Source organism: Ailuropoda melanoleuca, chromosome 19, assembly GCF_002007445.2.
Source record: "Ailuropoda melanoleuca isolate Jingjing chromosome 19, ASM200744v2, whole genome shotgun sequence".
Classification (NCBI taxonomy): domain Eukaryota; kingdom Metazoa; phylum Chordata; class Mammalia; order Carnivora; family Ursidae; genus Ailuropoda; species Ailuropoda melanoleuca.
In genome coordinates, this window is record NC_048236.1 from 22,887,287 (window position 1) to 22,900,468 (window position 13,182).

Below are 13,182 nucleotides of genomic sequence, written 5' to 3' on the forward strand. Positions count from 1 at the left end.
TATGCAGTAATTATTTTCTGCATTTAGATGTAATTCAGCTCAAACCTTTTCTACTTTATGAAAGTATCTTTGAGAGAAAGGAGAGTTTCAGAAAGGATATCTTCAATTTTTAATCCCTTCTAATTTCTTATCCTGATGCTGTGGTAAGGACAATCTAAAGCAAAAATTTTCTAGGAAACTGGAACACCCCCTTATTTTTTGCTAAGACACTAGAAAGCCCTATGGCATCTACATTCCTGTCTTAGTTTATTTGAGCTGTTATAAAAAAAATACTATAGACTAGAAGACTTATAAACAACATAAACTTATTTCTCATAGTTCTAGAGGCTGGAAGTCCAAGAATAAGTTGCCAGCACAGTCAGTGCCTGGTGAAGACCTACTTCTTTATTCACAGATGGCATTTTTTCACTGTATCTGTACAAAGCAGAAGGAGAAAATAAGTTTTATTGGGTTGCTTTTATAAGGGCACTAATACTATTCATGAGGGCAGAGCCATCTATGATGAAACTGCAGAGAGTACTCATAATGGTTATGCTTCATATTAGGGAAAAATTAGTCCTAGACTAAGTTCTGCTATTATTCTGCCTAACAAACCGTAAAAGCAAAACTTGAAAGGATCAAAGTGTTTCCAAGTAACTTAGTTGCACTCCAGGAGAAGCTCAAGAACATTTACAGGAATACAAAAATATTTGAAACCCAACAAAATAAAATTTACAATGTTGGCAATCAAATAAAAAATTATCAGGCATTCAGTCAGAAAAATACAACCTATCATACAGAAAAAAATCAATCCATTGAAATTGACCCAGAAATGGTACAGATAACAAGACACAGATTAGTAGACAGGACATTAGAAGACATAACCGTATTCACATACCAAGAAACTAGAGGAAATATTGAACATGTTAAAGAGAGATATGAGCAATACAAAAATTTTTATCAAATGATTTTCCCTGTTCTACATGGCAAAACCACAATGTGTGAAATAAAAAATATGCTGGAAATTATTAACAGTGGAGTAGACATATAGAAGGAAATATTACTGAACTTGAAGACACAGCAATAGGAACCATCCAAAATGAAACATAGAGGTGAAAAAAACCTGAGGAAAAATGAAATAGGGCACAAAAAAGCTGTAGGACTACTGTAAACCATCTAAAATATGTGTAATGGTAGTTCCCCCTAAAAAGGAAAGAAAGGTAGAGAGGAATATTTCAATAAATAATGGCCAAAAGTATTCAAAGACTTTATGAAAAATGTAAACTCATAGATGCATGAACACAACAAAACTCAAGCACAAATATCATGAAGACAATTACACCAGGACACGTCATTATCAAATTACTTAAAACAAGTATTGAAGAAAAGATGGGGGCAGGGGGAGCATATTACACAACCAGGAACAAAGATAAGGATAACTGCAGATTTCTTGTTGGAAACAATGCAAGTGAGAAGACAGTAGAGCAGCACCTTAAAACAGTAAAAGGAAAAAATGTCAATCTAGAATTCCATACCCTGTAAAAAAAACAAAGTGAAGACATTTTCACACATACAAAAGCAGAAAGTATTCATGACCAGCATACCTGCACTAAAAGAAATGTTGGAAGGAGAACCTGGAAAGACACGAAATGAAAATCTAGATCAACAAAAACATGAAGAGCACTAGAAATGACAACTATGTGGGTAAATACAAAAGAATTTCTCTAATTATTTAAATTAAAAATATAATTGGCTGTCTAAAACAAAAATAATATATTGTGAAGTTTATAACACATGTAGAAATACATGTAAAATGTATGACAATGACTCAAAGCCTCGGAGGGGGAATGGAGTTATGCTGTTGCAAAGGTTTTATACTACGTGCAATGGAGCTGTGTGATTGGGGAAAGGGGAACAGGATGAGTCTAGTTTGAGATATGTTGAGTAAGAGGAGTCAGTAGTATGTGATAATGTCTGATATGTGAGGAGGTCTGATATAAGCAGAAGCTATCTGAGTGGAGCTGGCTTAAAGATCAGTATTCAGGATAAGAATGCCTGAGTCATCAGAAGAATGAGATTTTTACCCTAATACGTTTGCTATCACAGATCAAATGGTAACTAGTATAAATATTATTTTTTTAAAAAGTTAAGCTTCAAGCATATAAGGAAGAGAATAATACAGAAATCATTTCATTACTATTACATGATACTAGATAATTATACTTTACAGGAATGATTCAGTGGGATGGTGGTGGGAGGAATGTCTGCTGTCTGACAGATTCTCTCTGAATGATCCAAGCAGACATTCTGTCTGGGAAATCCAGATGATCTGAGTTGCATCTCAAAAGCCACCACTTGACTGCTCCTTTCACATTGTATAAAGAAACTTTCTGTGGTTTAATAAGTTATGTAGCTATCAGGTTTTTTTTCCCATAATATCATTGTTAAAGACTATTGTATAAGCATTTTAAGAACTATTTATTTCACATAGACTGAACATTTTTTTCCTTGAATACATTCACCAGGTTCAAACCCATAAGAATAGACAATAAAAAGTCTTCTTCCCTCCCTTCACCAAGTGCTCCAAGCTCCAAGTTTCCTTCTCAGAAGCAACCAACGTTATAAGTTTTTTTAAAAAAAGAAGAAAAAAATTTTTTTGATGGTTTGCTGTTACATTACAGGAAGAAAAAATTGGTAACTGAGTTTTATATGGTGGTTCCTCCAGAAAGACCATAGTTATTAACTCATGAAATAATGTTACAACATTAAGTTATGAAGTAATACATTTGCCTTTCTGGTTTGTATCTGTTAACAACCCATGAAGGAAGCTCTGTAATGAAACTTTGTTTTGCCCCATCTCATATTTGTTGTTAAATTATATAACTTTTAAAAAACTTATCCTTGAGTTCTATGGGCACTCACTCAAGCTACAAATGATTAAGTCTATACACAGAAACAAGAGTGACTGTCCCAGAAGGGGAGTTATTATTTTATTAATATTGTAATACTCTAATTAGAGAATACTCCAATTCTTATCAAACATAAAAATAATTTTTAAGGGAATTCAGAATTCCTTGTATAAAATGCCCAAAAGAATCATATTTCTGGAAAAAAGTGAAATAATTTTGACTATACTTTTTTTAATTTAAAATTTGAAGTTGATAGTAACCTATTGAAAGTAGTAAGATATTTTAAAGATTGTAAATCCCAGGAAGGAAAATTTTTAAGCCAATTCATTATTTGCTTAATGAATTAGTATCTAGGAACAGACAAATATAGACATATTTCCATGAGGCTATTTCCAAACTTACAATATTCATTTCTTCTCATGTCTCAATCTTTAGCTGAGCCAATATTGTGCAACTTTGTAGGGGAGAGATAACCTGATCTTCAGTTTAAGAGAATACTCCAGTTAGAAGAGTTTAGTAAAGATACAAAAGCATTCTGTGCCAAAGTTAAATTATGTAAACTCACTACAGGATAGAAAGTATCCCAAACCTTGTATCCTTTGAGTATTCATGACTTGTAAAGAAAATAACATATATAACTTAAGACTTAGCTTAATGGACATTAAATGTGACACAGAAATGTAACTAAGCATGAAGTCTGATTCAAAACCTGAGGAGATAAATGGGAAGTAAACTTAGAATCATAAAGTTTCTAAAAGACCTTAGACACTATAATCTGATTCTCTTTTTATCGAGAGAAAACCAGGACCTAGAGAAGTTAAGAGACTCTCAAGATTTCACAATATACTGCAGAATCTAGAACTTGAACCCAGATAATCTGACAATTAGATCGATGCATTTTCCAATAGCCTGAATGTCAGGAGGTATCATAATTTTTCTAGTTTTCTTTAAGAGATTATTTTATATTCTTCTATTAATGAATAATTTCCAGGAAGTGTTGTCTAAATTTCCAGGTAGTTAAATGCTCCTCTTCTGGGCCCCCAAACAACAGGTGCCTACCCCAATTTTAGTTCTTTAGTACAATTTATTGGCATTTGAGTTGCCTGTCTCCCCCTACCAATTTGTAAATTCCCTGAGCATTGGGAATGATCTTAATCCTCATTGTACCCTAGTTAACTAGTACATTGCTTGACACACTCTGAATAGGTAATCGAAAATACTAGTTGAATTGATCCTTCCTTGAAATCCTTCAAAGGCTCACCATGGTCTTACCTTTGCCTACTTCTCTAACCTCACATACTCTAATTGTGGCATCAAATTGCTCTTTGTTTAAGTTCTGTGCAAAGATAGTTTCTTATTGCACAGTTTTGTTCAAGCAATTCCTTTCCCTTTTTATCTCCCCCCTACCTACGCACACACACATCTCCCATATTAACTCTCTGGAATCATTTTCTCCTGGAAGTCTTTCCTGACTCATGACCTCTCCCAGCCTAAGTTGGGTTAATGATCCTCCTCTGAGCTCCAGCAGTTCCCTGTGCACCTAGCTTTGCACTACACACATTACATCATAAAGGAATTATGCAAACACTCCATCCAAGTTCTGTTTTATTCATGTTGGTATCCTCCAAAATTAGTACACTGTCTGGCGCATAGATGATTTAAAAATGTGATTTGAATAAAAAAAACACGTAACAGAGAAGAAATCTTGGCACAGGGTGTATTTTAGGAAAGGCATAGATGTGGAAATGCAAATAATGGGATATTTCATATATTTTTCTAAGAGACAGAACTAAAAGAATAAAAAAAAGTCTTTCAGTTTTGAGGCTATGAATTCAAATCACAAAACAAACAATAAAGGTCCTTATGAGAAAGATATTAAAATGGTATTTGGCTATTTAAGAAAAGACAGAGATTAGGAACCAGGAAAGATCATTCATGCAAATGCTAATACACTGGTTATCATAGGATAATAGGGCACTCACAATCATGTTAAAGATGTATACTAAGATGAAGAAAAGCCAGAGGTTATATTATATTCAAAACTTGACCCTCAGATGACCTAGGCTGCCTGCAAGGCATCATCATTACAGATGGTCCCTTACTTAAGATGGTTTGACTTAAGGCTTCTGTCTTTACCATGGAGGGAAAGTGATAAGCATTCAGTAGAAACCAAACTTCAAATTTTGAATTTTGATCTTTTTTCAGGTTAGCAAAATGCAGTATGATATTTTGTCATGATACTGGGCAAAAGGAGCAAACTACAGCTCCCAAGCAACCATGCAATCCTGAGAGTAAACAACCGATAGACTTACAACCATTATCTTTTTCAATATCAGCACAGTATTCAAGAAATTACATGACATACTTAACACTTTATTATAAAATAGGCTTTGTGTTAGATGATTTTGCCCAACTGCAGGCTAATGTAGTATTCTGAGCACATTTAAGGGAGCCTAGGCTAGGCTATGATGCTCTGTATTTTAGATGTATTTCATGCATTTTCGACTACAGAATTTTCAATTTATGATCGGTTTATAAGGTCATAACCGTCATAAGTCACGGAAGAGCTGTGTTCCCAAATAAGTACAGAAACTCTTTTCTTTTGAATTCATTCTTATTGTGGTAAAATATACGTACAAAATAAACCATTTTAAACATTTTTGAAAGTACAGTTCAGTATCATTAAGTACACTAATAGTTATACAACCATCGACACTATACATTTTCCTACATCACTTTTAACACACACTACAGCCACAATTTCCTTTTTTCCATTAACTTTGCTTTAGTAATATACTGAACTTCATGCACTACAAAAGGTTCTGCTGGACTAGATTCAGAAGCTGGTTAAGAAGTAAGTCACTGAAGGATTATCCTTCACGGGCTATCCAAATCATAGGCTTCTTTTAATGGAATTTCAAAGCTAAAGACCACTTCATCGCCTTCCTCCCGCCTTTGTGGGCATCAGTAACCTAGCAGTAACCACAGCAGCATCCAAATCTCTTCAAAAATGCAACTAGTCCCTAAAGGCAGCAGTCTCGAGCCGGCGCGGAACTCCCGCAGCTTCCGTTCCTACTGCGCAAGGTGAGTAGCGCAAGGACTGGGTTCTTTATCCGGGACCGCAGCCAAGAGGTCAAGAAGACAGAAGAATAAAGAACAAGAGCTGAAGTCTTAGCACTCTCTCCTGCCCTCCTCCAGTACCCTCCTCTTCAGCATAAAACACAGGCAGCCTCTCAGGTTGTTTCTTTAAACTCCTAGCCCGACCCTTCTACGGGGGCTCGCGCATTTTATTGACGCAAAACTCCCGTTCTCGCGAGAACTTGGGAAAGAGGCGAATAGAGTGGACAAGTCTCTTGAAATCTCAGTTGGCGCTGGAGCTAGAGCGGCGGTTGCGAGGCTTGGAACGAGGGGGAGGGGCGGGGCGCAGTGCTTGGAAGGGGCGGGGCCTAGCCCTAGAGAGAGGAGGGACCAGTTTGGAGTGGGGAGGCAAGAGAAGGCCGGGGGCGGGGCCGCAGGGCAGGAGACCTGTTGATCGCAGGTAGCGCAGGCTGGCCGGGGTTCCCTCGGGACTGGGGCGACTGCGCATGCTCGCTGGCGGTTTCGGGCCAGTAGCCGAGCGGCGGTGACGAACCGGCTCCTCTGCTGCGGTGGTTGCGGTTGCTGCGATGGCGATGTGAGGGGGCCCGGGGCGGGATGGTGCTGACCCGGGTAGGGCCGTCTTTTTCCAGCAGGACAACGAGCTCCTCCGTCCGACAGGCGGTGGAGGAGGACAAGCCGGGCGAAAGGTGAGCCCCTAACTGTCCTCTCCGTCTCCCCCGGCCCCCTACACCCAAGACCCCTCCCTCTTTCCCACGGGCCCGGCAGGAAGCGGCCTCCTTCTCCTTGTCCCCGCTCGCCTGCTTCAGCCTTTCACCCGGCTGCTCCCGGTCGGAGCCCGGCCCCGGGCCCGCTGAAGGTCGGTGGGGACGGCTGTGCAGAGTGCCCTCCGGGTGGCGAAGAGCCACGGCGTCCGGCCCGCCGGGTGCTCCCTGCTGCCTCTGCCCCTGCAGCGTGTCCCTCGGCCGGCTCTTCCTGAACCTCACTCCTCCAGTACCCAGACGTCGCCTGCCCTTCGCGGTCGGCTCGGTCCTCACGGCTCTGTCCTCCCTTTACCCCCATTTCGTGGTTATGCTCTTTCATCCCCTCCTCCCACGTGCCCTTTCGCTCCGCGGGTCTCCCGGTTGAGGCAGTGTATCCTTTCGCTCGCCTTAATTTCTTCCATCTCACTGTGCATCCCTAGTTTGGCTCTTCCCGACTCTCCTTACCCTTACCGACCAAGTTTGCCTCTATAATTTCTTCCTTGGCTCTCTTCTTTCCTCGTTTCAGCACTTCGTCTTCGTTCTCTTGTGAGTTTCTGATCGTGTGTTTGCTTTAACATCGGTTTGCGCTGGAGTTCATTCTATGCCCCACCTTACGTTCGCAGGCCCTCACACCCTTAATCTTTAGCTGTCTTTTGGTACCCTGTTTCGTCGCTTTGCGTTTATTGCCCCCATGTCCCCCACCCTCCCATCCTTTTCCATTATGATCCTATTTACAATATCTAATCTTGGGCGCTTTTTTTCCCTTAAAACTATTTATTGTTTTATGAGGTTTTGTGGGGGTTTTTTTGCTTTTGCATAGATCGAGACTCTTTAATCTGTTTAACTTTTCATTAAATCTCTGAAGAGTTCAGTCTCTTCCGCTTTCTATGTAAGCTAGGTATCCGCTCAGTATTCTTAGTTCATCTTCCAATTTAATAAAATCTCTTCATCTTTTTTCTTCCCTGACTGGGAATATTATCAAAAGAGTGACAGTAGCAGTAAACCTCTTACATTTACTGATTGAACCTTTAATTTTTAAGAATTATGTTTACCTTAAGTGTCAGAAGAAGCAGGTTGAGTATAGGCTTGTTGGCAATATAAAGTGTTAAGATTGTTAAAGGCTGATTTACAAACATAAGGTTAAAATTTGGAAATTTGATTGCCCTTCAGTAAAAAACAGTAGTCCAAGAGCTAACCTTAAATGAAATTTAATAAGTTTTATTTTATGAAATTCGTTAATAATTTGATGTTTTATATAGTTATTATTGCAAATTATTGCATCATTTTTCCTGAGGGTCTCTGTTCTCTCTAATAAATGCATATAATTTCTACTAATATAAGAATAGATTTAATGTGCCTACTGAATGAAAAATATGTGAGAAGTATTAAATTTTTGAGTTGGGGAAAAGAACTTTCTAACCATTGTTGGGCCCCCCCTTTTCATTTACATAAAACCTCTCTATATAAATAATGGTATAGTATTTTATTTTGAAGGCATCTGCTGAAGCAGATACTTTAAGTGAAGTTTGCCTTTATTCTAGGGTTGAAGATCAACTGGATTATGTATTTCGTTCTGGAATCTCAAAGCAGTCCACAAACAGTAAATTCTTCCTTATGTTGTCTATGTCAGGTAGGAATTAAAATTTTCTGTTTCTGTTATACAGAAGGGAAATACCAAGGCAAAAAAGTGTAGTTTCTTATTCAAATTGATATTAGAGATAAAAGTGGAGGGAAATACAATTTAGGATCCGGTGTTTTTAAGCCACACCTCTTTTGGAAGAACCAGCAATTGTGTGTGGTAGAAGGTGATGAACTCCTCAACTTTTAAGATTTTTTAAAAATGATTTTTCCAATGCAAATAGAGATAACTGCTGCTTCTGAAGGAAGCTTTCCCACCTTTCAAAGGCAGGTCTTTTTATTTTTAGGTAACAATTCATTAAAAAAAGTAAATGCCTACAAATTCTACTTAGCATTTTTTTTTAAGTGTGTTGATTCTGTCTCCGAGCAATTAAGAATTTGTGGTGGACAGCAGGCATAGAACTTGATGTCAGAAGATCCATACTCTTATGATGACTCATAACATTAATTTGTAGAAGCCACTTAACCTCTATAAGCTAGTTGTCTTTACCTGTAATAAGTGGGTGAAAGAGGCGGCCACCCAGTGATCTTTCAGTAGCAAAGTAAGCCTTATTTAAATATGTGTAGGGCCACCACAGACAAAAATTGCTGTATAAATACTTTGTTTCTATCTGTTTTAGGCTCTGTAAGGGTATCATTGGTTAAATTCCGGATCAAACTGGAATTTAGATTTTTTAAATTTTAGACTTCTGTGAAAAATCTAGTAAAATGCTGGTGAACTGTGTACTAGTTTATATTAACGTTCATATACAATGAAGCAGATGCTGTAGCATTCAGTATATAGAATGAAAATGCCCTTTGCCAGGATTTGACACTGAAAAGAGATGTAAGAGTTACTCGTACATCTTTGGTTACCTCCATAATTTTCTGTTGTCCTGTATTTTAGCTTTGTTTATTGTAGATATAGACCCATGACAGTGGGCACTGTTAAGAGATTAGAAAGGGCAAGGATTTCCTTTGCTTTGATTCTATGTATTGAGGAAAAACTGCTTAAAAGTGAGTTTTGTGATACATACATGTATGTATTTAATTGAATGGATGGAGATGGGAGGATATAGGTTTGAAATGAGTAATGTGTTCTTTGTTTTTCTTTTCCTCAAGTTGTTTGTCAGGAAGAAAGTTTAGAAATGAATAAGAGTAAGAAGCAGAATGGTGATACCAAAAAAAAAAAAAAAATGCTTAATGAAGCCAGTGAGTTTTTAGAAAAGTTACAAAGCACAAGTTGTTAGGCCGGTCTAGATTTTTCAGAACGAATGGAGTGAAACAACTCCACAGTGGGTTTCACCATTTGAACAAGTACATACTTAGTTATCAATAATGTGCTAAATTTAATAAAAATTAGCCTCTTTTTTCTTAACAGGAATATAGAGGGTGTTAGGCAGATTATTATACCAGATCTCTCCTTCTTATTTTGATGCAACAATCTTTATGAACTATCTCTCAACCAAAACAACATTCTGAGAAAATTATAGTATATTTCTTTCATGGGATTAGGTCTCTTTAGACCATCCATAACGTAGCAAGTATTTCTAAATTACATTGTCAATCTATAATCTGTAATTGATAGTATTATGGAACATTTCTAATAAGTTTTATGAAATGTCCTTTTGCTACAGTTCTTAATATAATCACACCTAGAAGTATTCCTTCATTGAAATTCCCTTGAAGTTGTCTTATAGGATGCAGCCGTTTCATTCATGATTTTTTTTAGATCAGTGTTATCTCTGACATCTGCTTTTTTTTTTTGCTTTGATTGTATTTATTTATTTTTATTTTATTTTATTTTATTATATTATGTTAATCACCATACAGTACATCCCCAGATTCCGATGTAAAGTTTGATGCTTCATTAGTTGCGTATAACACCCAGTGCACCATGCAATACGTGCCCTCCCTACTACCCATCACCAGGCTATCCCCTTCCCCCACCCCCTCCCCTCTGAAGTCCTCAGTTTGCCTCTCACAGTCCATAGTCTCTCATGTTTCATTCCCCCCTCTGATTACCCCCCTTTTCTTTATCCCTTTCTTCCCCTACCGATCCTCCTAGTTCTTATGTTCCATAGATGAGAGAAATCATATGATAATTGTCTTTCTCTGCTTGACTTATTTCACTTAGCATTATCTCCTCCAGTGCCGTCCATGTTGCAGCAAATGTTGAGAATTCGTTCTTTCTGATAGCTGAGTAATATTCCATTGTATATATGGACCACAGCTTCTTAATCCAGTCATCTGTTGAAGGGCATCTCGGCTCCTTCCATGATTTGGCTATTGTGGACAATGCAGCTATGAACATTGGGGTGCATATGGCCCTTCTCTTTACTACGTCTGTATCTTTGGGGTAAACACCCAGTAGTGCAATGGCTGGGTCATAGGGTAGTTCAATTTTTAACTTTTTAAGGGACCTCCACACTGTTTTCCAGAGTGGCTGTACCAACTTGCATTCCCACCAACAATGTAGGAGGGATCCCCTTTCTCCACATCCTCTCCAACAATTGTTGTTTCTTGCCTTGTCTATCTTTGCCATTCTAACTGGCGTAAGGTGGTATCTCAGTGTGGTTTTGATTTGAATTTCCCTGATGGCTAATGATTTTGAACATTTTTTCATGTGTCTGTTAGCCATTTGTATGTCTTCATTGGAAAAGTGTCTGTTCATATCTTCTGCCCATTTTATGATTTGTTTATTTGTTTCTCGTGTATTGAGTTTGAGAAGTTCTTTGTAGATCTTGGATACCAGTCCTTTATCTGTGGTGTCCTTTGCAAATATATTCTCCCATTCCGTGGGCTGTCTCTTAGTTTTTTTGACTGTTTCCTTGGCTGTGCAGAAGCTCTTTATCCTGATAAAGTCCCATAAGTTCATTTTATCTTTTATTTCTCTTGCCTTTGGAGATGTGTCGTGAAAAAGGTTGCTCTGGCCGATGTCATAGAAGTTGTTGCCTATGTTCTCCTCTAGAATTTTGATGGATTCCTGTCTCACATTGAGGTCTTTCATCCATTTGGAGTTTATTTTTGTGTATGGTGTGAGAGAGTGGTCAAGTTTCATTCTTTTGCATGTAGCTGTCCAATTTTCCCAGCACCATTTATTGAAGAGACTGTCTTTTTTCCACCGGATGTTTTTTCCTGCTTTATCAAAGATTAGTTGCCCAAAGAGCCGAGGGTCCATTTCTGGGTTCTCTATTCTGTTCCATTGGTCGATGTGTCTGTTTTTGTGCCAGTACCATGCTGTCTTTGTGATCACAGCTTTGTAGTACAGCTCGAAATCCGGCATTGTGATGCCCCCAGCTTTGTTTTTCCTTTTCAACAGTTCCTTGGAGATTCGGGGCCTTTTCTGGTTCCATACAAATTTAAGGACTATTTGTTCCAGTTCTTTGAAAAATGTCCTCGGTATTTTGATCGGGATAGCATTGAAAGTGTAGATTGCTCTGGGTAGTATGGACATTTTAACTATGTTAATTCTTCCAATCCATGAGCATGGAATATTTTTCCATCTTTTTATGTCTTCCTCAATATCTTTCAAAAGTGATCTATAGTTTCTAGGATATAGGTCCTTTACGTCTCTGGTTAAGTTAATTCCAAGGCATCTGCTTTTTGATGTCTCAAGTTGCCAGTAAATCACGGTCTTCAGTTGGAAATACTGCTAACTGTAAACGTCTAAACAGCAAGCTCAGGGCTTACTGACAGTCACAGTTTCAGGCCTTGGAAGCCTGTATTACCTTTGCTATCACTTTTGCCTTTTGGAATTAAGGACCTAGATTTTAAAACCACCCTCATTATACCTCAGGCTTACTAAAAATTATTTTCCTCAGGTAAGATAAGATTAGAATGTAGGCTGTCACCAGTCCTGTTCTGTAAAATTAATAAGTTTCATATCAAAGTATAATAATTACATAATAAAATGCTTGCCAAGGGCCTCATTTTTATAGAAGAGTTCTGAAATAGACCTTCAGGCAGGGGGAACCAAAGAAATGTCTTTAAGGAGTGAAATCAGTAGAAAAAATTTTTAAATAGAAAGTTGAAATACTCACAGTCTCCTTTTTTCCCTAGTTTTTCTCAACACCAAGAGCTAAGATGATCTTAATTGGAAGCAAACACTTTTCCCTTTAAGGTCTGATGGCCTATAAATAACAATATTTTTAAGCCACACAATTGAAACTGATAATAAAAACTTATTTAGTTGAGTTACATCATTTTGAATAGACATTTCTCTAAATGAAAGCATATTTAAAAATTGAGATAAAATATTGAGATGTAAGGAATTGTTGAATCACTATATTGTACACCTGAAGCTAATATAACACTATGTTAACTATACTGGAATTAAAATAAAAACCTAATACATTAAAAAAAAGAAAAAATGAGATAAAATAAAATCATAATATCAACTATTTATAGAGTACCATGCACGAAGTGCCATGCTTAGTGCTTTGTGTATATTTGTATATATTATCTTCATAAGCCTTACCTTTTGACCTAGGAGTTACAAATATTATTTCCATTTGAGGAAAGTAAGATTTGTGAGTCTGGATTAGAATCCGAATCTCCTGACATCAAAATTACTGGTATACCTAAGAAAGCAAGAAAGCATAGACTTTTAAGAAAGCATTGTTTGTTTCTTAGGATATTTTTCAGAGAGAGGATTGTAATTCTTTTTGTTCTGGTTCTGAGCTTTGTCTGTTGAGATAACAGATAAGATGAAATATTTTAAGGGATGCTGGGCAGATCCCTGCACTAGGTAGTAGATAATGACTGTGGTTCTTTCCAAATTTATCTTCATATTAAAAGAAGTAACTGATTTTTGTTCATTTGGGCTATTTTTGTTT

General features: G+C 37.5%; 1 protein-coding gene across 7 annotated transcripts in view; it reads left to right on the plus strand.

The window, feature by feature from the left end:
- Positions 1 to 6,134: 6,134 nt before the first annotated feature.
- Positions 6,135 to 13,182, plus strand: part of FAM135A (family with sequence similarity 135 member A) — a 127,530-nt gene continuing 120,482 nt past the window's right edge. Inside the window, exons 1-2 of one of the 7 annotated variants that reach the window (XR_004622028.1) lie at positions 6,135 to 6,673; positions 8,269 to 8,357. The gene's annotated coding sequence lies outside the window, so the exon portion shown is untranslated. The remainder of the gene's footprint in view (positions 6,674 to 8,268; positions 8,358 to 13,182) is intronic. The other 6 variants (XM_034647824.1, XM_019806573.2, XM_034647829.1 and 3 more) reach the window with 6 other exon arrangements.